This window comes from Amblyomma americanum, chromosome 5, assembly GCF_052857255.1.
Source record: "Amblyomma americanum isolate KBUSLIRL-KWMA chromosome 5, ASM5285725v1, whole genome shotgun sequence".
NCBI lineage: Eukaryota > Metazoa > Arthropoda > Arachnida > Ixodida > Ixodidae > Amblyomma > Amblyomma americanum.
In genome coordinates this window covers 131,576,600-131,603,382 of record NC_135501.1, presented here as the reverse complement: position 1 = coordinate 131,603,382, position 26,783 = coordinate 131,576,600, and the positions used below count along the sequence as shown (strand labels likewise).

Here is a 26,783-nt window from a genome sequence, read left to right as displayed (position 1 = left end):
CCTTCTGAACACTGAAAAGTGTGAGAATCAGTCTCTCCAAACCTTGCGAATGGCGTGTAGCAGTGGCTGTATAAAATTGAGGTGCTAGGTAGAGTTTTATTTCGCGCTTCATCGCAAATGAAAATCAAGAAAAGCAAGGAAATCTTTTTACAAATTATAACCTACGGCGTACGTCAGTTACAATACACTTCCTTCTAATTCCGTGGATAACTTTCTGAGTTTCACTGTGCCCTGTTCAGTTAGCACAGTCTGAAGGTTTGCGGTGAGGAGCGTTCGATAACATTTGCAAGATTATATCTTGGAAGTTTTTGAAGTGAAAAACTAATTTCGCCATGCCTGCTGTGCGACAATCTGCGCTACTTGATTTCCGCAGAGAACAGAAATTGAGCGCTAAAGGCGCGCAGGGACCTTGGTGCCTACGGGGCCGAGTTGTAATTGCCCCATTTTAACACGTTATGCTATGTTATTTTTTCTCCGCCATTTGGTGCAGGGGTGGCGGTGCGGTCGCCGACGGGAGCGGACGTGCTTCTCATCGGCTCCTGCTACTATGCCAATTAACGCAGTGTTAATTTACAATGACCGCAATATAATAGGTACCAAAGTGTGCGCGAAGGTGCGGGGCATCGACCGGTACCAGTTTTGACCAAGCGGTACGTGATTCTCTCGATTTACGAGGACTTTTCTCTGGTGCGGTGCGGACTTTTCGCAAAGCCTAACGTAAGCCTACCACAAGTACGGCCACCGGTGGCGATGGGCCCGGCCGCTAGGCCTAACCTGGCGACGAGTACGACCAAGAGGGCATCCGAAATGGAAGTGGCGACGTCGATTGGAGACAACATGGCGTCAGCGCCGGGCATCGGCAGTCTCGGCGGTCGTACGAGCATTGAAGTTTACGGAGAGGACATTACAGCGGAAGAAGCCGAAGGCTGGTCAGCCTCCGGCAAGCGCATCAAGTAGATCATGGCCGGCAAGGAAAACGGTGAGTCCGCCACCATTACTCGCTAGTCTAGACCCAAGACTAGGGCCAGCTTTGCTAAGAGAGTTGCAGCCTCGATAACGAAAACGGCGAGGATGCCGATAGACATGCCGAAAGAAGACACCAAGATAGTCATGAGACCACGTGGAGGTCTCGACATAGCGAGAACTGAGGTTTCACTAATTATGTCGGCCGTCATGACGGCGGCTCGAGTAACGAAGGAAGAAGCCAAAGCAGACACCATCTGCACGAACGCGCAGCAAAGCATCATCGTGGTCAGCACCCCGGACGAGAGGCGTGCCACGCTGTACTCTAAGGTCAAAGCCATTAACATAGGAGACAGGACATACGAAATCAGCGCCTACCGAACGGCGCCGGACGGCACGGTCAAGGGAGTCATCCGAGGCATAGCCGCAGACGACACCCCGGAGGAGACAGCCGAAAACATTTTGAACCCGCGCAACCCTCTAGCGGTGGAGGCGCACAGAATCGGCAATACAACCACGGTGATAGTGCTCTTCGCAGGACTGAATGTACCGAACTACGTCAAGTATGGCTCGATATTAGACAGGTGCGGGCTTTACCGCAAGCATTTTGACGTGTGCAGGCAATGCAGCAAGGTCGTCCATAGAAGAGACGTATGCCCGAATCCCAACACCAGAGTGTGCTTCGGCTGCGGAATCATGAACCCCAGCGAAGATCACAAACGCGAATGCAAGCCCAAGTGCAAACTCTGCAGGGGACAGCATCCAATGGGCGAGAGGGAATGCAAAAACAAGTACGAGATGCCGTACGTGTTCAGAAAACGGCAATTAAAACGCAAGATGGAAGCCATGCAGCAACAACCGGATCCGGAATGATGCTGGATGGATGGATGGATGGATGGATGGATGGATGGATGGATGGATGGATGGATGGATGGATGGATGGATGGATGGATGGATGGATGGATGGATGGATGGATGGATGGATGGATGGATGGATGGATGGATGGATGGATGGATGGATGGATGGATGGATACGGCTGAACCCTTTACATCGGGCGGTGGCTCAAGCCACCTAGCCATGTCTTGTGAAATTTTACTCCTGTCTTGCTTTTAGCCACCAATCAGATAATCTCCGCTTGGTTACTTCTAAACTCTTAAAATCCACTTTCCCTTCACTATCCCTAAACCCCAATGCCTTGGGTAAGTCAGCCCCGCTGCCTTCCACTGTAGGGTGAAGCCCTTTACAGAAAAGTATCAAGTGTTCAGCTGTTTCCTCCTCCTCTCCGCACGCAATGCACAAAGTGTCTGTCTCCTGGTACCTGACTCTATACGTCTTAGTCCGCAAAACTCCAGTCCTGGCCTCAAACAACAAAGAACTTCCCTTACAATTATCATAGATATTTTCTTTGACAATTTCCTGTTTAAAGGTCCGGTATGTTTCTAGTGCCGATTTCGTCAGCATCCCTGTTTTCCACAAAGCTCTCTCTGTTCCTTTAACCTTTTTCTTAACCGATAATTGCTGATTTGCCCCCTTACTGCTGTCCAGATATTTGCTTGTCAATTTTCTAGTTCGCTTTCTCCATTTCGTGTCAACATTCTTTATATAATGGTATCTGAAAACTTTCCTAGCCCACCGCTTTTCCTCCATCCTTCTCAATCGTTCCTCAAATGCTATCTTACTGCTAGCCTCTCTGCTCTCGAAAGACGCCCATCCAATATCACCCTGTACCCCCTGATTTGGTGTATTGCCATGTGCTCCCAAAGCTAACCTCCCTACTCCCCGTTGCCTAATTTCCAGCCTTGCTTGAACATCTGGCCTCATACACAGGACCACATTCCCGAAGGTCAGGCTAGGGACCATCACACATTTCCAGATCCCTCTTACCACCTCATACCTATTGTAATTCCACAGTGCCCTATTTTTCATGACAGCTGCATTCCTACTATCTTTATTCATTACATATTTTTCATGCTCTGTCAGATACTCAACACTGTTATTTATCCACACCCCAAGATACTTGTACTCATACACTACCTTTAGCACGAACTCCTGTATTCTATGCTCGCCGCCCTCTTCATTAAATGTTATGACTGCAGATTTTTCCTTACTATACTTGAAGCCTAATCTATTTCCCTCTGTACTGCATATGTCTAACAACTTCTGCAGGTCTTCCTTGTTGTCAGCCATTATCAATATATCGTCCGCATATATTAGTCCCGGTAATGTCTGTTTAATCAATTCCCCCTGCTTGAAAAAAGATAGGTTGAAACCTAGTCCGCTCCCCTCTAGCTTGGCCTCCAAACCTTGCAGGTACAACATGAACAACAAAGGGGACAGAGGACATCCTTGTCTAGCCCCCGCTGTATCTCTACAGGCCCTGATACATTTTTTTCCCATTTTATGAGCACTCTGTTACCTCTATATATATCTTTTAAAAGATTAATTACTCCATTTTCCACATCCAATGTGCCCAATATGTCCCACAAATGCTCCTGAGTAACGTTGTCATAGGCTCCCCTAATATCCAGAAATGCTAGCAATAAGGGCCTATGTTCCTTTTCCGCAATTTCTATACACTGTGTCAATGAAAATAGATTGTACTCCAACCTCCTTTGTTTCCGGAACCCATTCTGTAGTTCCCCTAGCACCCCCTCGTTCTCCACCCAAGCCTGCAGTCTATCCTTTATAATTTGCATCACCACCCTGTAAACCACAGACGTCACTGTTATGGGGCGATAGTTACTTACGTCTGCTTTGTCCCCCTTTCCCTTATATATCATGTTCATTCTACTTAATCGCCATTCATCGGGGACTTTCTCATCCACTATCATTTTGTTCACTACCTGTATTAATGTTTGCTTGGATTTTGGTCCTAACTTTTTTATCAACATAATTGGGATACCATCTGGTCCTGTTGATGTGCCACTAGGAACCTTCTTCTCTGCCCTTTCCCGCTCTCCTTGCTCAAGTGAAGCTATTGCTGTAACCGGTCTATCCTCCTTCGATAAATTATGTACCACGTGCTTTGCTGAAACTTTTTCCGTCATCCTTGTTCCTATGTGTTTTATTGCTTCATCCCCTTCTAGTCGAATACCCTCATCTGTAACAATAAACCTTTGTTCTAGCCTAGTTTTATTACTCATTGCATTTAGATGTTTCCAGAATTTTTGGGCTGCTTTTCTATCCTTTTTATTTACTTTTGACATCCATTGGGCACCCTTTCTTCTAATTTTCTCATTAATCAAATAGGATGCGTCCCTTCTACACTTTATAAAGGTATCCCATTTTATGTCTACTTCGGGTTTTGGTTCCCCCCTCTTCTTGGAATATCTGTGTTCCCTGGATGCTTCCTTGCGCTTTTCTATTGCCCTCTTGACCTCCTCATCCCACCAACTCTTGGGTTTGCATCTTTTCCCTTTTAGTTTTACTCGCACCTTAGCTATCTCTAGCTCCAGTAATCGAGTTAATTTGGTATAAGTCCATTCTGTTTCACTATCCTCAAGAATTACTTTCTCGATTACTTTTCGCCGCTGCGAGCGCCCTCTGCCGAGAGACCCCGTGGGGATTCGAGGCAGCGCGACAGCAGCCGCAAGAGGGACAACAGCAAGGGAGGCAGGCGCGCCAGCCGCCACAGGCCGTCGCAATCGAGGGAGAGAGTCGCCTGAGCCGAAGCAGTCAAGGCAAACATGGCAGAGAAGAGAAAACCACCAGCGCAAAACGCCGCGAAGATCCAAGCAGAGAACGGGGTGGTAGAAGCCCTAAGAGACGAGAACGAGAAGCTAAAGCGGAGAACCGCCGAACAGGACGCAACCATCACGGAAATCAACGAGAAGCTAATGACATTAATTGCGATGCAGAAACAGCAGCAGCTGCTGCCGAGGCCCGCACAAGAGAGGCAACAAGAAGAGATAACCGAGGACGAACCAGAGATAGAGGTGGACCCGAGAGCCACGAAAGCGGCGGGACCGGCTCCCAAGAGGAGAGCCATAGAGGGCGCCAAGGAACGAATGATAATGGAGAGAATCGAAAAACAGGACGACAGACTCGACCGTCTTGAGGCGACCAGCAAGGTAACCAACGAACGCCTCACTGCGCTCGTGCAAACGGTTCAGCATATGACAGCGAACATACACAGCACTATCCAGAACAGGATGGCGCAGATGCAGTCACAGCTGTAGACGCAGATACAGGCACAAATACAAGGTATGGAGGCACAGATCATCGCCAAACTGCAGCAATCATGGACGGGACAGCACGTACAGCAGCATCCACACCGCCAGCGAGAGACCTCTTGGTCTGGCACTGGAACTGCAACGGCTTTACCGGCACGAGAGCGGTGCTGCAGCAACATTTGCAGCAACTAACCAGGAAACCAGATGTCATAATGATTCAAGCAACACACAGCGAAGAGACGCCGAGACTACCGGGCTACTGGTCACACGACAGCCCGCCGAGCAAAAGGGACACGTCCAAGGGCAAGGGCAGAGGGGTATGTACCTTCGTCAGGAAAGGGATCACCTTCATGTAACACGAAATTATCTGCAGAAGTGCCATCAAACACTGCACGGTGGAAGTAATCACGGGCAAGAAGAGGAAGGAGAGCACTTTCCTGGTGAACGTCTACAGCAATCTGCCCACAGACAATAGAGGTTCAATGCACTATTCCACAAGGCGACTTCAGTCGCGGGGAGCAATACACTCCTAGTGTGCGGAGACTTTAACGCTCCGAGCCAAGACTTGGGCTACCTTAAAAGAACGTCTTCTTGGGCGAGTTGGTCACAATTAATCATTGGTACTAGGCGCGAACACACACAGAACACAAGGAAGGCGCTTTGTCCCGTTCCCTTCCTTGCGTTCTGTGTGTGTTCGCGCCTAGTACCAATGATGGATTGGGGCCACCACAGAACGACGGTCAAGGGGAGAGAGCTGATGCAGGACGCCACCGACATGGGACTGAACCTAATCACGGATCCGGCCTTTCCCACCAGGATCGGCACATCGGTTACGAGAGACACCACTCCGGACCTTACCTTCGTCAAAACCAACGGAGGATCGAGAGAATCGAAATGGGGAAACACGAGCCAAGAGCTGGGCAGCGATCACTACATCGTGGAGGTCGTCGTACCGCTCGAAGGCCAAGGCAACGCCGCCATAAGGAAGCATCGCATTACGGACTGGGACGCCTTTCGAAAGGCGCTACCCGCGGTGCTACTGGACATTACGGACATCGAGCAATGGGCGGCCAGCGTCGTTGAGACGATGGAAGGAGCCGTCAAAGACATGGAGACGGACGAACGGATAGACAAGATGGACAGTCGGCTGGCCCACCTGATAGAAGCCAAGCAGTCCATAAAGGCGAGGTGGCAGAAGCGACGAACCAACCGAAGTCTAAGGAAGAAGATCGCCAAGCTCAACAGACAGATCGAGGTCCACTGCAGGGTGCTATGCACCCAACAGTAGAACTAGGTCTGCAACGAAGTCGACGGCCAGATGCACAAGGGCAAGACGTGGAACATACTGCGGAACCTCCTCGACGAAACCAAGACCAAGGGCCACCAACTTAACCACCTGGCCAGGGTCCTACACAAGGCAATTTGCGAACACGGGGAGGACGAGGTCAAACGACACCTGGACGCCAAGTACCTACTGACCACCCCCACGGAAAGACACCCGGATTACCAAGGCAACCAGAACAAGACGCTAGATCGAGACATCCAGACGTGGGAAGTCAGAGTTGCCCTGCAGGATCTCAATGGCAGGTCTGCAGGATCTCAATGGCAGGTGACCAACAGAACGCTCAAGAACCTCGACGATGCTACCATCGAAACGTTCACAAACTTCTACAAGTGCTGGCAAGAAGGAAGGCTGCCCAACCAATGGAAAGCAGCCAAGAAGATCCTCATCGCCAAGCCTGGCAGGCCACCCAAGATAGAGAACCTCAGGCCGATCTCGCTCACTTCGTGCGTGGGAAAGGTCCTCTAGCACGTCCTCATGAACAGGTGGCAGCGTTACCGGGAAGAATCGGAGCTTTACCTAAATTCCATCATCGGGTTTCGGAACAAACTCGGGACGCAAGACGCCATGATTTTACTGAAGAACGAGATCATCGACAATAAGACGGGTACCAAGGACAACAGAGCCATACTCGGGCTGTACTTGCAGAACGCCTTCGATAAACTAAGGCACTCGGCTATCCTGGCCCAAGTATCAAGGCTAAACATGGGCAGGAGGACATACCAGTACATTAAAGACTTCCTGGCGGAACGGAGCACCTAAATCTGCACGGGAGACCTGCAGCTGGGCAGCGTCGGAACTCCGCAGGGCTCGCTGATCTCCGCGCTACTCTTCAACCTCGTGATGATCGTGGGGGCCAACTGGCTAGAAAGAGTAGCGGGCGTCCGGCACACCATCTACGCTGACGAAGTTAGGTTATAGGTACCGGGAGGAAGCGATGGACACATCGAGACAAAGCTGCAACAAGTGGTCAACGCGATTGAGGAGCAGCTGGACGGGTCTGGACTCGTTTGCTCTCCGGCCAAGTCAGAACTGCTGGTGATTCCACCGAAAGGAGCGGGCAGGAAAAGAAAGAATATGGAAATCAAGTACGAGCGTCCCAAGATCACGGGAAAGACGGCGGAAGGCCAAGTAATACCGGAGGTCGAGAAGATTCGAGTTCTCGGGCTGCTCATCCACCGTAACCGAGTCAACGGTGAAACGGTCAACAAGCTCGCGGGCAAAGCGACCGCGGCAATGAGACTCATCAGGGGGGTGCCCAACAGAAAAGCGGGGATGAAGGAGGAGAGCCTGACTAGGCTCTTTCAATTCTTCGCAGTTAGCCCCATAACGTAAGTGGCCGCCTTCCACAACTGGAGGCCGAGCGAACGTAACAAGATAGACGCCACCATACGCAAGGCGTATAAGGCGGCACTCGGTCTCCACGGGAGCACGAGCACCGAAAAATTCATGGCGCTGGGTGTCCACAACACGCTGGACAAAATGGCCGAAGCACAGAGAACGGCGCAACTCGAGCGTCTCTCTGAAACGAGAACCGGAATACAGATATTGCGGGACCTTGCCCTCGAGCCGAGGGAAGGCACGCAGCAGAAAGACGTACCTATACCGGATAGCATCAATAGAAAGCTCAGGGTCTGCCAGATCCCGAGGAACGTAAACCCCTAGCAGAACAAGGAGCGGAGGCTGGCGAGGGCCAGGGCTCTCGCGGACCTCTACGCCAGAGAAGAAGGCGCCGTCTACGAGTACCCGGCGGAGTATCGAGGGAGCAGCGACGCATACGCGGCGGTGGTTGTCGGGGCATCGACAGGTGCAACGAAGACCGCGGCGAGCGTCCGGTCTCGAGAAGAGTACCAGGCGGAGGAGGTGGCCATCGCCTTGGCCGTCAACGACCCCGTATGCACTACAGTGTTGTGTGGCTCTACAACGGCAATGAAGAACTACGCCAAGGGTAGGGTATGTAGTGAGGCCGCGCGCATACTGCGCAAGGCCGAAGACATCGGACGCAAAAGTGCTGTGGTGATCAAGTGGTTTCCGGCCCACATGGACAGTGACGTGTCGGGACGCGGGAATGTGAACCACAAGGAGACGGCCAACTCGGCCGCGCGAGGACAAACCAACCGCGCGGCTGCAAGCACGGCCGACTCGGAGTGTTGGTCGCGGTGCAGTGCCAAGGACCAGGAGCACCTTCAAAGAAATAGTGAAATGGCAAAGACTGAACAGACAGACTATGCCGCCACCTAACCTGGGGCTTCCCCCGAACGAGGCAGTGTTATACAGACAGTTACAGATGGGGTCCCTGCTCACCCCAATGCTAGCTAAGCACGTGTGTCCGAGTGTGTACGCGAGTGACGTGTGTCGACTGTGCGTGAAGCAGAGAGCCACCGCGGCTCACGTCCTTCAGGACTGTAGTGTAAATCCACGAGAAGCCAGCGAGAAGACGACGATCCCGCCGCATCTAGACGCTGCAACGAGGAGCTATGATCAAGAGACACAACTCAAGGCCGTCCAGCACGTCTCGGCAGCTCTAGAAAGGCAGCGACCGAGTGAAACCGAGGGGAAGGGGGTAGCACCCCTAGGAAGGGGGCGGCGGCCCTCTCGGACCAGCGGAAGCAGCAAGGGACCATGACCTCGAGGAGCACAACGCACGAGACTGACGTAGTGGCGACGTCGCGGTAAAAGCTTGTCCTCCCTGCGTGGAGGGAGCCTAACCGATTCTGCAGGCGTTTTCAATAAAGTTGTTCTCTCTCTCTCTCCCGTTTGGTGCAAAGATAGGACTATTCACCGTGAACTACGTAGGAGTCATTTTTGAGAGCAGCGAACGAAAAACGAGCACTTTGTTGCAAAATGCACCAAGCGGTTCCAATTTGCCACCGGAAAAATTGAAACACGAGATCAGTGGACGTTCCGTTCCTACCGACCTTATTGGGCGCCTGATATGCTAATTTCGATTTTGAGCGAAAAAAAAGCATTGGATTTCTTCCCTTTGATGTGCTTTAGAGAAAGGATTTTTCTTCCTCTGAAAAACTGATATGCAATAGTTTGGTTTCTGATTTTAAACTGAACATAGCGCTTAAGCACATTTCATTCATTCATTCATTAAGAGCATGTCACTTCAGTATCAACATAATTACGGTGACGTTTATGCTATTCACGTCCACCCCGGCTGAAAATTAGCAAACTTTTTTTTGTTTTTTGATTCCCGTGCTGCCAGGAAACATGAAAAGTGCCTGGCTAAACACGCGGTATTTGCTGTCATATATGCAGATGTTTTGTTCTATATTTGGGCTGCAAGTTTTTTGCGACCTGTCACAATTATGTTCAAAATCAAATTCAATTTATTCCTGTCAATAGCAACCAAGGGGCTCAAAAAAAGGGAAGAAACTTCACTTGATTGCGTTCGAGCTCTCCCTTTTCATGACATAAAGTAACTGCAGAGTTCTATTCTAACAATATGTCACTTACATTTTGCAGAAGGAAGCGAAAAGTATATATTGTACAGAGAGAACCAAGTAAAGCAAGTTACATAATGTCCTTTTTCTATTTAAATAATTCTACCCCAATATGAAAGTAAAATAAAAAATAGTAAAGCTAAAGCATAGATATACTGGTATAGGTAACAGTATAGCCATAATAGCATAGCTAAAAGCCAGTTGATTCTCAAGAACCTCGTTTACAAGTTGCTACATGTTCTTCTCGGACATTTTATACAGCGTAAAGAGTTTTGTCTTTAAATTTATCAACCTAACACTGTTTTTAAGCCACCTTTTAACTAAGCCTGTGAAAAGATAACTAAAGAACACCGAGAAAGCCCTTGCATGGTTACCAGAAACCCTCAGAAACTATCGTATACGTTTTTTTGTGTGCGTGCGCAGTGGCTGCCTGAATAATAAGGAGCATGGTTTGGCGGTCACAGACTTCTGACGTGTTACATGACTGTAATTCATGACACTTTTATATTCATCGATGTACACGACTTTTTATTTTCGTTTCGCGACGCGTAGGAAGAGCTGGAATATGGGGGAATGGTTCAAACGATTCTGTTCAAGACTGAAGGCGGTTTATAAAGAGTGAAGAGCTCTGTGAACATCCATCAAACACGCTGTACAGAACAGCTACGCAATAACGCAAAAAGACAAGAGAACAGAAGTGCGACAACAAATCGTTGACAACGTGAATGAGTACTGCTTCGGGGCCGCATTTCAGCGCGATACGCAAAGTAGTATCGAAGAAAATGACCATGCAGTTTCTCTTCTGGAAGATTAAAGCGGCATGAATTGAGTGAGCACAGAGCAAAGCTTTTTGAACGGAAGAACGAGTCTAGCAGCTCTCATTACACGGGGTCACATTACTTTTATTTTTCTTTATTTCTCAGTCTACTTCGGTTTGAGTATTTTTTTCTTTTATACTGCTTTGCTAAATATATTGCTTCAAGGGTCTCTATTTCGAGGAGCAGACTGGAGTTATTAATCTCCGCAAGCAACTTGAAGCTGAGACGAGGTTCACGTTTCCGACAGATTGATTAAGCGTGATGACGGTAGTTGGAGCAACAGAGGAAGTCTGAGAGGAAATAGTTCCATTGTGAGAAAAGCCGGCGGCGGGCGCGTGTGCGTGCGTTTGTGCATTCAAAGATGGAAGAGAAAATCTCAGCGACGGCAAGACGGATATGATACCGTCTTCAAGTGGACGTACGACGGAGACACAAGCCGAGCAGAGCCATTTAAGGCAATCCTATAGATCCCGTTCGTCTATATATACTTTCCTCTGGTCAACCTTAATGTTTCGCCAGTTTTTTTTTTTTAACACCATTCGTACCAAAATCGTGACGCAACTGTTTGTCGTACAGCATACTGTTTCTCATACGACTTATCGTTACTTACAGCTTACATATGCCAGTCAAGTTCAGGGATTCGAACCGACGATATATGCACCTTAAGTAGTATACCTTCAAAGACTCTTTACACCTTCCTGTAAAGAGCCGCAGAGGTGTCCTTCGGTATGTGAAAAAATTACTGTGCCCTTCCCTTTCCACAACAGCCAATTTACAGGGGGCACGACACCGCATTCAGAATGGTGCACTCACCTCGCCTCTTCTTCCAGGCTGGCCTTGTACTCGGAATACTTGCTGCGACGCCTGACACGGCCTCCCTGCGAGCCTGTGCCTTGACTTCGACGCAATGGCCCGAGGATTGGACGCAGCAACCAGTTACGACAGATCACCAGCGGCTAATCTGGCAACAACGAGCGCATTCCACCACTATCAGCGATGACCACCGGGAATATAAGCAGCCTCCAGCAGCCGCCCCTGCGGGGCACGACACCGCATTCAGAATGGTGCACTCACCTCGACTCTTCTTCCAGGCTGGCCTTGTACTCGGAATACTTGCTGCGACGCCTGACACGGCCTCCCTGCGAGCCTGTGCCTTGACTTCGACGCAATGGCCCGAGGATTGGACGCAGCAACCTGTTACGACAGATCACCAGCGGCTAATCTGGCAACAACGAGAGCTTTCCACCACTATCAGCGATGACCACCGGGAATATAAGCAGCCTCCAGCAGCCGCCCCTGCGGGGCACGACACCGCATTCAGAATGGTGCACTCACCTCGCCTCTTCTTCCAGGCTGGCCTTGTACTCGGAATACTTGCTGCGACGCCTGACACTGCCTCCCTGCGAGCCTGTGCCTTGACTTCGACGCAATGGCCCGAGGATTGGACGCAGCAACCTGTTACGACAGATCACCAGCGGCTAATCTGGCAACAACGAGCGCATTCCACCACTATCAGCGATGACCACCGGGAATATAAGCAGCCTCCAGCAGCCGCCCCTGCGGGGCACGACACCGCATTCAGAATGGTGCACTCACCTCGCCTCTTCTTCCAGGCTGGCCTTGTACTCGGAATACTTGCTGCGACGCCTGACACGGCCTCCCTGCGAGCCTGTGCCTTGACTTCGACGCAATGGCCCGAGGATTGGACGCAGCAACCTGTTACGACAGATCACCAGCGGCTAATCTGGCAACAACGAGCGCATTCCACCACTATCAGCGATGACCACCGGGAATATAAGCAGCCTCCAGCAGCCGCCCCTGCGGGGCTCGACACCGCATTCAGAATGGTGCACTCACCTCGCCTCTTCTTCCAGGCTGGACTTGTACTCGGAATACTTGCTGCGACGCCTGACACGGCCTCCCTGCGAGCCTGTGCCTTGACTTCGACGCAATGGCCCGAGGATTGGACGCAGCAACCTGTTACGACAGATCACCAGCGGCTAATCTGGCAACAACGAGCGCATTCCACCACTATCAGCGATGACCACCGGGAATATAAGCAGCCTCCAGCAGCCGCCCCTGCGGGGCTCGACACCGCATTCAGAATGGTGCACTCACCTCGCCTCTTCTTCCAGGCTGGACTTGTACTCGGAATACTTGCTGCGACGCCTGACACGGCCTCCCTGCGAGCCTGTGCCTTGACTTCGACGCAATGGCCCGAGGATTGGACGCAGCAACCTGTTACGACAGATCACCAGCGGCTAATCTGGCAACAACGAGCGCATTCCACCACTATCAGCGATGACCACCGGGAATATAAGCAGCCTCCAGCAGCCGCCCCTGCGGGGCACGACACCGCATTCAGAATGGTGCACTCACCTCGCCTCTTCTTCCAGGCTGGCCTTGTACTCGGAATACTTGCTGCGACGCCTGACACGGCCTCCCTGCGAGCCTGTGCCTTGACTTCGACGCAATGGCCCGAGGATTGGACGCAGCAACCTGTTACGACAGATCACCAGCGGCTAATCTGGCAACAACGAGCGCATTCCACCACTATCAGCGATGACCACCGGGAATATAAGCAGCCTCCAGCAGCCGCCCCTGCGGGGCACGACACCGCATTCAGAATGGTGCACTCACCTCGCCTCTTCTTCCAGGCTGGCCTTGTACTCGGAATACTTGCTGCGACGCCTGACACGGCCTCCCTGCGAGCCTGTGCCTTGACTTCGACGCAATGGCCCGAGGATTGTACGCAGCAACCTGTTACGACAGATCACCAGCGGCTAATCTGGCAACAACGAGCGCATTCCACCACTATCAGCGATGACCACCGGGAATATAAGCAGCCTCCAGCAGCCGCCCCTGCGGGGCTCGACACCGCATTCAGAATGGTGCACTCACCTCGCCTCTTCTTCCAGGCTGGCCTTGTACTCGGAATACTTGCTGCGACGCCTGACACGGCCTCCCTGCGAGCCTGTGCCTTGACTTCGACGCAATGGCCCGAGGATTGGACGCAGCAACCTGTTACGACAGATCACCAGCGGCTAATCTGGCAACAACGAGCGCATTCCACCACTATCAGCGATGACCACCGGGAATTTAAGCAGCCTCCAGCAGCCGCCCCTGCGGGGCACGACACCGCATTCAGAATGGTGCACTCACCTCGCCTCTTCTTCCAGGCCAGTTACCTAAACGCTTGCCGTTGCGTTAGATCCAGCAATCGTTGTTTCTTTGCGGTGTCGTACCCTGAGCTGTTGTGTGATGTGTTAGGATTGCTTGACGGCAAAGCCGCTCACGGCGTTAGTAACCTGCTCTTGATGCTCTGCGGCGACGTGGAGAAAAACCCTGGTCCCAACCCCGGAAACGAGGATGTATGTCAACTGTGCTCGCTACGGTACAAAGAATAGAATTAGGTCAAAACGACATTCGGAGCGAATTGACTGCGCTTAAGCACTGGCGTGCCTGTGTTGACGTCGAGCTGAAGCAACTATCTGAAAGGATTCGCACAGTCGAAGTTGATATGGCGGAACGTAGATTGAGCAGGTTTCGGCAGCATCCGAGTCCGGACCGAATATATCATGTACTATTGGAGCACAGCTTCGAAAAATCGAATCGAGATGTGAAGACGCGGAAAACAGACTTAGGCGATCCAATCTGCTGTTTTTTTGGCATTCCGGACGAGATGTCTGAAACATGGTCGACAGCAGAAAATAAAGTTATAAATCTCTGTTCCGAAAAACTAGGGGTTAATCTTCAATCTACACAAATTGAAAGATCGCATCGTCTAGGGCAGTTTCAGACTGAGAAATGCAGGCCAATTATAGTAAAACTTACATATTTTAAGGATAAACAACTTATTCTCGAAAACGGAAAGAAGTTTAAAGCCACCGATTATGCAGTGCGTGAGGACTTTTCACTACAAACGCGGCTCGCCAGGAAAAAGCTTTTGGAATTTGCCAAATCTAAAAAAACGGCCTACAAGCTCAGCGTAGACAAACTGCGCATGGGTGATTCAGTATACATGTACGACTCTGACACTGACCAAGTAATAGAAGTCTCACGATAGCTAAGATGCCGAAGCAATGCACGTGTTACCAAAAACCCGATCCAGTCGCCTATAGATAGCATTCCAATCCCACCTCTCCATTTGACATTCACTAACATACGCAGCCTTCTTCCTAAACGCACCGAACTCTGCTCATATCTTGATAATAGCAACTGTAATATACTACTTCTAACGGAAACGTGGTTGCGTCCAGATATCGCTGACGAGGAACTTCTGCCTGATAGTAACGGATTTCAAATTTACCGAAAAGATAGAATAAGCAAAAGGGGCGGCGCAGTATTATTTGCAGTTAATAATAACATTTTGTCTTTCCTTGTGGATATTCCATGTGAACTGGAAATCATATGGGTAGCAATAGCATCCCGCCTCGGTAACACTGTCTTAGGCATCTGCTACAGGCCCCCGGACTCCCCTGCCACGTTTGTCGCTGACCTACATGACAATATCACGGCTATTCGAACCAGATTTCCTAAATCTGACATTTTCTTGTTCGGGGATTTTAATTACCCAGACATTGATTGGCTGAACCTATGCTCACATTCATCTGCCTCTAATGAGTTCATTCAGCTAACACTCGACTTTTCTTTTGTTCAACTAGTCAATGCTCCAACACGCGATGCTAATATTTTAGACCTTATTTTATCATCTGCTCCCGAGAGGGTTAGTGATATATCTTATAATGACGGGTTCAGTGATCATCAGCTTCTTCAGTTATCGATTAATGCCCCTTATTACTCACGCCGCACCCAACCAAAACAGATTCTAAATTACAGGAAGGCTGACTTTGACGCTATTAATCGTTGTCTCGAGCATTTCTCCGAAATTTTTGTGCGTGATTTTTCATCCCGGTCTGTTAACGAAAACTGGACTTTGTTCAAAGAAAAAATAGCGAAACTGGTGCGCAAACACATTCCGAGAATAACATTACGGGTCAACATATCTAAACCTTGGTATAACAATTCCTTACGAGCATTGAAAAACAAGAAAAAACGTCTTTTCAGAGCCGCGAAACGATTGCGCACTGATTCTGCGCATGCTGAGCACAGACTGTGTGAAGCATCATACTGCCATGATATCCGGAAGGCCAAACATAAATTTTTATCACAGGACCTTCAATCGCTCATAAAAAATAACCCCGCAAAATTTTGGAAAACAATTTCCCCGTCACGCACGTCGGACACCATTTCATTGCTTTATGAAAACAAATGTCCAATACCCCAAGAGAACTGTCCAGTCACGTTTAATGACTACTTCACATCAGTATTCACTACCGAAGACTATTCCAACATACCTCAACCACAAGAACTCAATTACCCATTCATGACAATAGATATAACAGCAGAAGGCGTAGCGTCTCTAATTAACAGTCTTAAGGTATCAACTTCCTCAGGGGTAGACGGAATAAATACAAAAATTCTCAAACACACCATACATCCCTCTAGTATCATTCTGTGTCATATTTTCAGGCAATCTTTAGCAACCGGCGAAATTCCTTATGACTGGAAGATTGGCAAAATAATCCCTGTTTACAAATCTGGCGACAAAAACACAGTAACTACCGCCACATATCACTAACGAGTATTCCACGTAAGTTACTTGAACACATCGTTGCATCTAACGTCGCGCGCCATCTCGAGAACAATGATTTCTTTTTCCCACGCCAGCACGGATTCAGAAAAGGGTTTTCCTGTGATACACAACTAATTGAACTTACCAGTGATTTATTCAAGAACATGGATGAAAACTACCAGACTGACTGCATATTCATTGACTTTTCCAGAGCGTTTGACCGTGTTGCCCATTGTCGCCTTATAGCTAAAATATCGTCGCTTAATTTAGACTCGCTAACTGTCTCCTGGATCCGGAACTTCATATCTTTTCGTAAGCAGTTCACGGTAACAAACAACTTTTCCTCACCCCTTAGTGACGTCACTTCTGGCGTCCCTCAGGGAAGTGTTCTCGGTCCCTTATTATTTTCAATTTTCATAAATGACCTGCCATCGCATCTTACATCATCGGTCCAACTGTTCGCCGATGACTGCATAATTTATCGCCAAATCCGCTCAACCACTGACCATGCAATTCTTTAGCAGGACCTTGAATGTGTAACTAACTGGTGCACATCATGGAAAATGACACTTAATACTGACAAATGTAAAATCATGACAGTTAGCCGGAAGCATTCAAACTCGCTACTCACTTATTCCCTTAACAGTGTCACACTATCCCGCACGTCTTCCTATAAATACCTTGGCGTTTACCTGACTTCAAATCTTTCTTGGGCGGAACATATTCAATGCATAACTGCTAAAGCATCGCGCACGCTTGGCTACCTGATAAGAAATCTTCATAGCGCAACTGTTTCTACCCGCAAGCTAGCATACTTAACATTTGTCCGTTCCCAACTCGAATATGCATCAGCCATCTGGTCACCACATCAGGCTTATTTAATTCATTCACTCGAAGCAATTCAGAACCGTGCAGCGCGTTTTATTTCTCACTACAACCGTCATTCCAGTGTAACAAGCATCAAGTTATCTTTATCGCTAACATGTTTACAGACACGTAGGGATATCGCACTTCTTTGCTTACTACAGAAACTAATATACAGTCCTCACGCGTCCACACTGCCACTTACACGCCCAATGCGCACTTCACGTCGCCTACATAATAATCTTAGCTTCCAACGTCTATTCGGCCGAACACTCGCGTTTAATTCTTCTGCTTTGCCACGTGCTATCAAGTGTTGGAATGGCCTTCCGGATTGCATTGCTACCATACGTGACCCATTAATCTTCAAAAACGAATTGACCACCTTCATGCATCCATGATATTGTACATAAATTGTTTTCGTATGTGTTGTCAAATCCATGCAGTGACACTATTTGTTTGCTGTTTTTCCTCTGTGTCAATATATTACGGTTTTTTTTTCATGTACGGTGTAATCATTGTTTGCAGCCCAATGTATTTATTATTGTTTATTTTTTGTTCTTTCCACTTTGTACCATCTTTTGTCTGCTAAATATTGTAACCCCTCCCCTCAAACAATGTTCCAAGTGTGGAACCTGTGAGGTATTTGTATAAATAAATAAATAAATAAATAAATAAATAAATAAATAAATAAATAAATAAATATACATGAATAAATAAAAATTGTGGTGCAACCGTTCGCCGTACGGCGTTCCGGATAGTGTCATGTGCGTGCGTGCGTGAGATGTGCGTGTGTGCGTGCCTGTGTGCGTGTGCGTGTGCGCGTGTGTGTGTGTATGCGCGCGCGCACGCACTTGGTGGGTAACAATGCCCCCAGGCACAGTAATGCTTTGGCATTCCCGCCCACATGGAAGCAGTCTTCAGTGTCACTGCCTAATTTTTTGAAGAGCACAATCTCTTTGACGGCTTTCTTAAACCTGCCGACAAGGCTCCGCGCCGCGGAGAGGCTCCAAGCGGCACAGGTAATAGGGAGAATTGGGGCACGAACTAGAAAAAAACCGAAATTTTCCTGTAGATATTGAATACCCTGTCAGAAAATATTTGACCAAAGGTTTGATACGTTTGTTAAGGGCTGAATGAATTGCAAGTTGGTTTCTTGAAATTCTTCAGGAAACACGAAAACTAAATATCGCTGTAGGAAACCGCTACTTCGTGAATGAGCTTCTACGTAACAGTCTTTTCTTAGGGGAAGTTGTATCGGCACGTTTTATTTTTATGATTCGCAATGTGCTTGTCACAAATAACGGGAATGAAGTCATATACGGTATGGTCTGTATGGAGCCGACTACCTGCGGGCGTCATTGTGGCATTAAGTCTTACTCTAATATTCATTGGAAGCCCCCACTTTCTTCATATCTACGCTACCTAAATAAATGATAGTAAAATATATTGCCGCATTGAAGAGAGAGGAGTGTCTACGATTTATAACCCAATAGCTCCCCATGGTTTATAAAGTGAGGTTCAGTTTTAATGAGCATCACGAGAGATACGTTAATCATTGCAGCAAATTTTAGCGTGTGATATACTAGGAATTTCGTTTTTAATTGTGTTAAACCTGAATAGGAATTTTTGTAATCTCTTGAGAGAACCCAATTTATTGAACGTTTCATCAGTATTGCTGATTTGCACTCGAGCATATTCTGGGTATATTTGTAATTATAACACATTATGAAGCAAATGATACCAACGAGCCCGACAAGCGCATAAGGTAGATGGCCCCTGTTGCCGTCTTAGAACCTTTTGCTTCTGAAGTCTGACAGATGCGGGGCGCACGTGACACGGCTGCCTGACGCAGCCGTAGTAGACGCCACTGCTTTTGCTGACTTTTGCTCTTACCCTGTTTTTTATTCTTGCGGTAATACGTCAACTGACGAGCTTTTTTGAACTCACAGGGCTTGGTTAGAAGTGATGCAGCACTCCATCGTGCTGAAGAGGTCAAAGAAAGATGTCAGCTTGGCACATCACAATGTACGCAGTGGGAGCATTGCGCGATATTCGTAGCCACGAATGAAAACGTTTAATTCTCTTCTAACAGTTGTGGCGAAAAACTAGACATGAACCCACTCGACCGGGAGTAAACCCATACGCTAGTTTTCGTTCAGTCCCATCCTTCGCCAGCAAGATGGATCAAAGCGTTGTCTCAGTTTGCCTCTCATCTTTCTGACGCACGATGTGCAAAACTGGTTCCTTTAGGAACCAGGCCAGTGGGTATTGCCTCCTCACTTTGACCATCTCTTCTGAGGGGTGCACAAGCTGATGAGAGCCAAAATACTGGCCTCGGAGGGATACAGAAAGGAGACATGGACGCGTCGGCGCCTGTGGGAACGACATTGAGTTCTAGAAAAAAGAGCAATGTATCGACACACTAAATCATAATATATGGGCATGGATATACATACTGACCAAGGAAGGAGTGCTGGCCTTAACGATGTCTTCGGCGTGTGCTCAAGACATTACAAGTGCGGCCCAATTATCTGTAGGTGTCAGAATGCGACTCTGTTGATCGTCTTGTAGTGGCGTTTATAACTGTGGGTGAACCACGCTTACACTGAGCGCCACGTAAAATAGACCCTGGTCTCGTGCTCTACCTATGCGAAGGAGAAAAGCGGGAATTCGTTGTTGTTTATATACGTTGTAGTGCAGATTCATTCCCACTCTGAGCAAAATCTCCCGGCTTCCATAGTGGGACAAAAGTATAGCCAAGTAAACACAACAAGAAGACAGACGACTCAAGAGTTTCACCACGCGGTTTCTGCAGAAAGTCTTAATAGCTAACGTTTTACTTCAAAACTTACCATCTCACAAATGATTGCTTATGCTCCTTCCTGCAATAGCGTTGTGCCAGGTGAATGGTTTACGCCTTTGTTTTCCGTTGCTGCCACGTGATAATATGCTTTCAACTGCGTAAACCGTTTAACGTCAGCTGTTAGTTTGGCCAGTTGTAAACGCGTCATACTGGTAAAGGAACAGTGATACGATTGTGTGGGCAAAAAATGTATGATTCTGTCGATCCTACATTCGCCTCAATGTATAAATTAACAGTAATATTACCTCACTACATCCATTTTATTTCTGTTTTCTTCTTTTTTTGTTTTGCTTCCTTCTCTTAGTGCTTTTCTTTTTACTTTAAACTTGTAATGCCACCAGAATCACTTCTACGATGCAGGCTTAAAAATGTGGATAGATTTATTCAGGCTTTCAGAGCTCAGTTAGTTCAGCAGTTCCTACAGTAAGGGCCTCTTCTAACTATAATTTACGAAACCAAGACCACAGTGTCAGTACCCATATATGACGGACGGCTTCTGCAAAAAGTTACACTGCACAAAACAGACACGGACCACAAAAGAGCCCGGAAGTTGCGTGATTTGAGTGCAACATTTGTCCACAAAGAAGTTTTATACGGTGCTATTGATTTATTGTGCGTCCCTGACTAATCCAGCGCAGTTAATTTTATGCGATGCAGGGGCCACTGATTAATGCATGCTCGAGCTCACGTTGCTTGTACGATGATTTCTTCGGATAGACAAGGAGATCATTTTATTTTTTCCACCTTTCTGCTCCGGCCAGCACTGAACAAAATATACGCTTTGCCCGCAGACGCAGCAATCCCAAGATTATCAATTCTTTGTTTTTTCGCCAAGTGTCAGCTGACAGAGAACTGTTCAATAGTCCCAGAAATATATTGCGATTTTATTTCGTCGTTGCCACAGTGCTAACCAGTTACCAGCGGTGCCAGAGAGGGAACAGTTGAATAAGGGAAAGCAGTAAAGGTCTGTAGGGCGCTGAAGAGTTGCCTTGAATGTAGTCTACAAACTTTATTTCATTGACTAGGGCACGTTCCTGCCCTCATACTGAACGCCGCGAAGTTCACCGCATTCAAGAGAACGTGCCTGGCTTTCCTCATGGTGGAACCTCTTCAGGTAACACCATAGACATACTCTCAAGGGGCGTGCCTCGGGGGCATAATATACCCGGCCCCATTCGTTTAATGGTCTCCACGAGTGGCCGAAAGCTTCTGAGTGCTTTCACCTAAGGAGATGATAAACAGCGAGCTGTGAAACTGAATATTTCCACGCCACTAATTTGTTCGATGGGAACTCTAACGAATGTTTTTGTGAATCGTCAAAGAGAACCGGTTAGTCTTTGGGCGTGGTCCTGAAAAACCAAATAGCTGCGAAAAGTCAGCTCCTGAATCCTTTCTCTTTCTCTGCTATAATAAGAATAAACATAAGTCCGAATACCGCACGACTATGTGCTCGTTTGCCTCAATAATGAATCGATAATGAATCGATAATGGTTGCAGTGTGGAAGCATCTAGGTTGCACATTGCAAACTGCTATTAACAATCTGTATTTCCACACCTTGGCCACGAGACGTGTCTAAGTATGTGCCGTCTGTAATATTTTGCAGTGCAGCCCAATGAGCTAAAAAAACAAATGCGGTAAAGTATGCTGCGGTGGTGATTCCTGTACTGCACTAGAGAAGTTATAAGCGTGAACACGAGCAGAGCACGATAGTATACTACAGCATATGAGCTTGGCTCGGGTGAGAGACGAGAGTGTGCTGACTAAGTGGGCGCATGTTAGACCTCTGGAAGGAGGCGTTGATATCGGTGCCAACTGGCCTGGGCTTAGCGACCTGCGACTGGCGACGTCCGAGGACGAAGTGTCATGACCATGAGCTGGCCTTTTTTTGGTCGAGGTGTCATCGAGCCGCGGGGTGTTGTGACAACACCAGCTTTTTTTTTGGGGGGGGGGGGGGGGGAGATTAGCAAGGCGGGCAGCTATGCCCCTAGCCGCCGAGCCGGCCTGCTGCGACCAACAAATTCTGTGGCACATGTGTTGAAGCGCTAGAGCCCGACCGTGTAGTTTGGTTAGAGAATGTGCACAGATCATATTTTTTGTTGGTTTTATTTGTCCTTTACCTGAGTGAACTCTTCTTTGTGTGCCAGCTACGAGGGCATCCTGGCCCTGCTCACACTTTTATCGGCTCTGCACGCCTACAGCCGCTAAATCTCCACTCAAGGTTAATGCTGAGACACACAAAAAAAATAAGTGATCATGTATCAGAAGGTTAATCAGAAGTGACAATGTTCAATCAGGAAACAATGGAACGAAATATATTTGAGAGCACATGTAATGCGGAGAACATGTAGCCAAGGGTTAGTTATTGTAACAGAGCAGATTTCATGGGAAAAAAATGTTCGACGGCCTTTCAGGGTGTCAGACGGTGTAACGAGAACAAGGAGTCGGCGGAGATTGGCTCACCACAACTAGAGCATTAGAGAAATTATTGGAAAATTGTGGAACTACCCTTTGCCCCGCAGTGGGCGTAGTCGAACTCGCAGTGATTATGCTTTATTTTTATGCATAAAAAGTCGAATACAAACATTAACTATTACAGAGCAAAACAAAACAGGATCCCGTACTACACGACCCCAGGGAACCTCTCTTAAGTAGGATGTCTGGTGATAATGGTGATAATCTTTAACCACCAAAGAGTTTTAGACCCGCTGAAGTGCGAGGGGCCCGTAGTCCTTGGCACCTACAGCCTGAGCTTTTTGCTGCACCCGCTGGTCTTCTAGACTTAAGCAACACAGCACAGAAACCCGCTGCTCATGTTTTGGGTTTCAAATTTTCGGTGCGGCCTGCATACATTGGCAAGCCCTATTAGTGTAGGGTGTTCCTCAAAGAGCCGACATCAGTTTTGGTACGCTCTGGGAAGTGTGTTGTTTAATAGGCAGATGAGTAGTAGTGTTCCTTTGTAGCTGCCTCTAAGCTACGGCTTCTAGTGGTATGAATTGATCTGACTCTACTCTTGTGGGACTAGCTCGGGGCCCGAGCAGCTGTCTTCTGTGGGGCCCGGTTAGTGAGAACTAAGGATACGGCGTGCGCGCTCTCATTACCGCTTGTACTCTCGTGGTTTATCGTACAGGTAAGTACAGCTTCAGAAAGTAGGCCTATTTGCGTTTTTAAGATACTGTGCACAATTCCTGATAAGGGTTCATTTTTGGACTTTAGGCACGCCGCTAGGGAGTCCGAAATCACGTGAATATTGTATTCCGCGCAGCTGCAGATCAATGCAATAGCGATGGCCGTCTCCTCTGCTTCGACTCTTTTCGAGGTACGTAAGGTGGTGGCTGAGACTATCTGTAGGGTTCGGTCGAGTATAGCTCGGCGCGGTCGACACGGGCTACAACAGGTGGTCGATAGGCAGATTGTGCCGTGCCTGAGTATTTGACGTTCGTAAGGCTTGCGTATTTCGCCTGAAGCAATTTCGCTGTTGCTCGCCTTCTCTCTGCATGGTACTTGGCATGCATGTTTGGTGAGCTTGAATTGACTTCGATTCTTTTCCTGAGGTCAGACTAAATTGTGACTGTTTGACAGTACCCCCTGTTGTGTTTCCGACAGCCGAGTCTAGGGAGAACATGCCTTCCTGTGTTGATATAGGTTAGCTGGTTGAGTCGGCTAGTGACGTGAGCTTTAGTGTGCCTTCGGGCCGTGTTGTGCATTCCCAGGTGACGCGCAGACTAAAAGTCTGCGCGTCATCGTGTACGGTGGCAGGCCTAGAGCTGGCTTGTATTCTCTGCGCAGCAGTACATTATTGTGATTTATTTCTCTGGGTTTCAGCAGGAAGAAGCGTGCAGAGCAGACTATCCAGCTCATTATCAGGGGGTTGAGTTAAGGTTATGGTATCATACTCCTCCATGCCATGCTCCCGCGGTGTGATGCGACTGACAATAGGCAGAAGTTGCCGGACTGTGTAAAAAATCTTAGTGCGGCTATTTCACAGTCTCTGCCTTGTTGCATATGCACGCCTGATATTCGTATATCAGTCACTCTTGGAACTTCATAGCCTTTACTGTGAGCTGAATGAGTGGGTGTACTGGGGGTTTGCCTCGTTGTTTGTACTTGAATATTATTAGCTCTGAGTTTACTGCAGAGCACTTTCAGCCACTTGCACACGTATATCTGTGCACTATATCGGTCGCTTGCTGGAGGGTGTCTTGCATATCTCATTTCGAAACATGTTCTGGCCCACAAAGCCCCCGGTAGCGCCCTCTCTTGGGGGTGGAGATGCCAGTTCATACTGTGGCTGTACGATCTCTAAGGTACGAACGACTGTAGCTACAGGTAATTCGTGCGCGATTTTCTAGTTCTGTTTGGAGGCTGCCATTGTAAAATGCGTATTTCAGATCTAGAGGCAATAATGCCTTGGTTTCTTGCTAAGATACATGATTTAAGAAATCGTCTTTGAGCTGCAACAGAATATCGTGAGTGCACAAGAGGGATCTGTAGCCTAACGTGCTTTGAGAAAAGATGTCAGTGGAATCTCGATATGGCTGGAGACTGCTACGGATGACATGCTCGAAGAGTTTGACCACGCATGATGTCAGCAATATGGGTATCGGGTGCCCAGCAAAAGGGGTTTGCCTTTGACTGGTCCCCTGTTTTTGGGCGCAATAAAAGAGTTTACCTACCTACCTATCTTAGGCCTTTCTTTGGGATCTCTGCGGTATGAATGTTAAGACAGTCTTCTAAGAAGTATCGTAATTGAGAACTCCATTTTTGTTTAGGCACCATGAGATCCATTCGCGAAATGTTCATAAAAACATGGTCTTTCTGGCAGTTTTGCTGTCATATTTTAACTGTATGCCGTAGTAACAGGCTTATCGTACTAATAGGTTAAAGAAACATAAAATTCAACGTTTAGCTTTGCTTTTTTTCGGAGGCAACTTTCCAGTGCAACGATGCTGACTGTCCCGCTTTAGTATGTTTTCGTCCACCGCGCGGCTGAACTGCCATCAAGTTTTTGTGGTAAATTTTCTTTGAAGCAATAAATATACTCTTAATAATGTACTCTTTAAATCTTTAAACACACCGTGCCTATTATTGATTATTAGGCGACTGCAAGTCGTGAAAATGCAAGAATTCGGTTCTTCCTGTTTTAAACGAGCCATGTCTTCTTCTGGTCATTCGGATAGCCCAGTGCACTTCTAGTGCCGCAAGAAACGCGCTCTGGGAGTCTTCACTGCTGTTCTTTGGTCGCGTGTGACACCAATGGCACGCTGAGCTTCGTGCGGCACTTTTTAAGACCATTTAAATCAATAACATGCCAAAAAGCAAGCAGTCGCTGTCTCGAATACGTAAAGTTTCGCTCAACCGACACTCACCACGATTAATTTTTGTTTTCTCTCCATATCTGCTTACAAAAGACCGCAATGCAAGCACATAGGAATCGTGTTCTTTCTCCTTTGTTGTTTTTGTTTTATCACTTATTCAGCCAGTTCGAGGTAATCTTTTTTTTTTACTTCAAGGACACTATGTTTTTGTTTCAGGATCCTACGGCGCATGACGAAAGTACACTAAGAGAATGCACACAGCTAAAATCAAGAGGCGTCAGGAGAACAGCAGCGCCGAAGACAATTCCCCGAACAACCCGTTTGGGTCCCAGTTGCTTCGTGCGTGATTGCACGCGGTTTCGGAACTACATCCCCCCTTGTGATCGATATAGCAATTTAAACAGCAAGATGCGCTTAGGACTGCCGTCTTCACTCATGTCATTTGTGTGTCACCTGTTTCTGGATATCTAACAACACTGCCGTAACAGGCAGCGCAAGTTTTTTGCGGCAGACTTCTGGTTTTTCTCCTAACTTTCCTGCAGTCTTCCTTGCGCCAGTTTTTTTGTTAAAGCACTCCCGTTCACTCGCGAGAAAACACACCAAAACTAGGTCGAAGCAAGGCCGAACCGAAAGCAATCGGAAATTGGGGCCCTGCGTAGCGTGCCGGAAATTAGACGAGCGGGGCGAGGCCTGAACAGGCAGTGCGGAACCATGCGCTTTCATTTCCGCACCGTCAAGTGCCAACGAACCCGCATATTATCCGCATTGCCCCTCAGTTCTCGTTCGAGAGATGGAAACAGAACAGCCTCATGACACTCTGTCGGTACGTATAGAAAACACTGCACTCTTTCTGCGCCAAAATACGAAGCGCATGGGTGAGAAAAAAACGATAGGCGTCGTCATAAAGTCTCTCCCAAAGGTCAAAAGACAGCTGTCGCCGTTGCTTCGCTCAATCCCAGGAGAGCACCGTTGCATCAAAAGGCAAGAGCCAGGTCTTGGGTGAGGATAAGGGTCGTTAGGCGGTGCACAGAATATACCTACTTAACCTGTAAAGCCTGGTCTACAATGTACGGCTTAGGCTGCGGAATTGCGAATAGCTTTCACTTGCCTCGGCAGATATCTGTCCTTCACCTCATCATAGAAAACACATTTATGTTTATTAAGAGACAGAAAGCCGAGAATATAGGCTATGATAGAGAGCGATAGCGTGATATAACAGCTTCAGCCCGATAGCGAGAGTCAAGCGATAGGCCAATACCTGCTTCGTTCCCTTGTAGTCCGGGAGACGAGCTGCGGCCCGCGATGGCGGAGTAGAGAGCATGGCAGGAACAATGCAACGTGGGACATGACGGTACTGGCA

General features: G+C 48.0%; 2 pseudogenes; both read left to right on the top strand.

Moving 5' to 3' along the window:
- Positions 1 to 807: 807 nt before the first annotated feature.
- LOC144135027 (uncharacterized) lies at positions 808 to 5,142 on the top strand (annotated as a pseudogene).
- Positions 5,143 to 6,271: 1,129 nt separating this feature from the next.
- Positions 6,272 to 9,104, top strand: LOC144134201 (uncharacterized; annotated as a pseudogene).
- Positions 9,105 to 26,783: the final 17,679 nt, after the last annotated feature.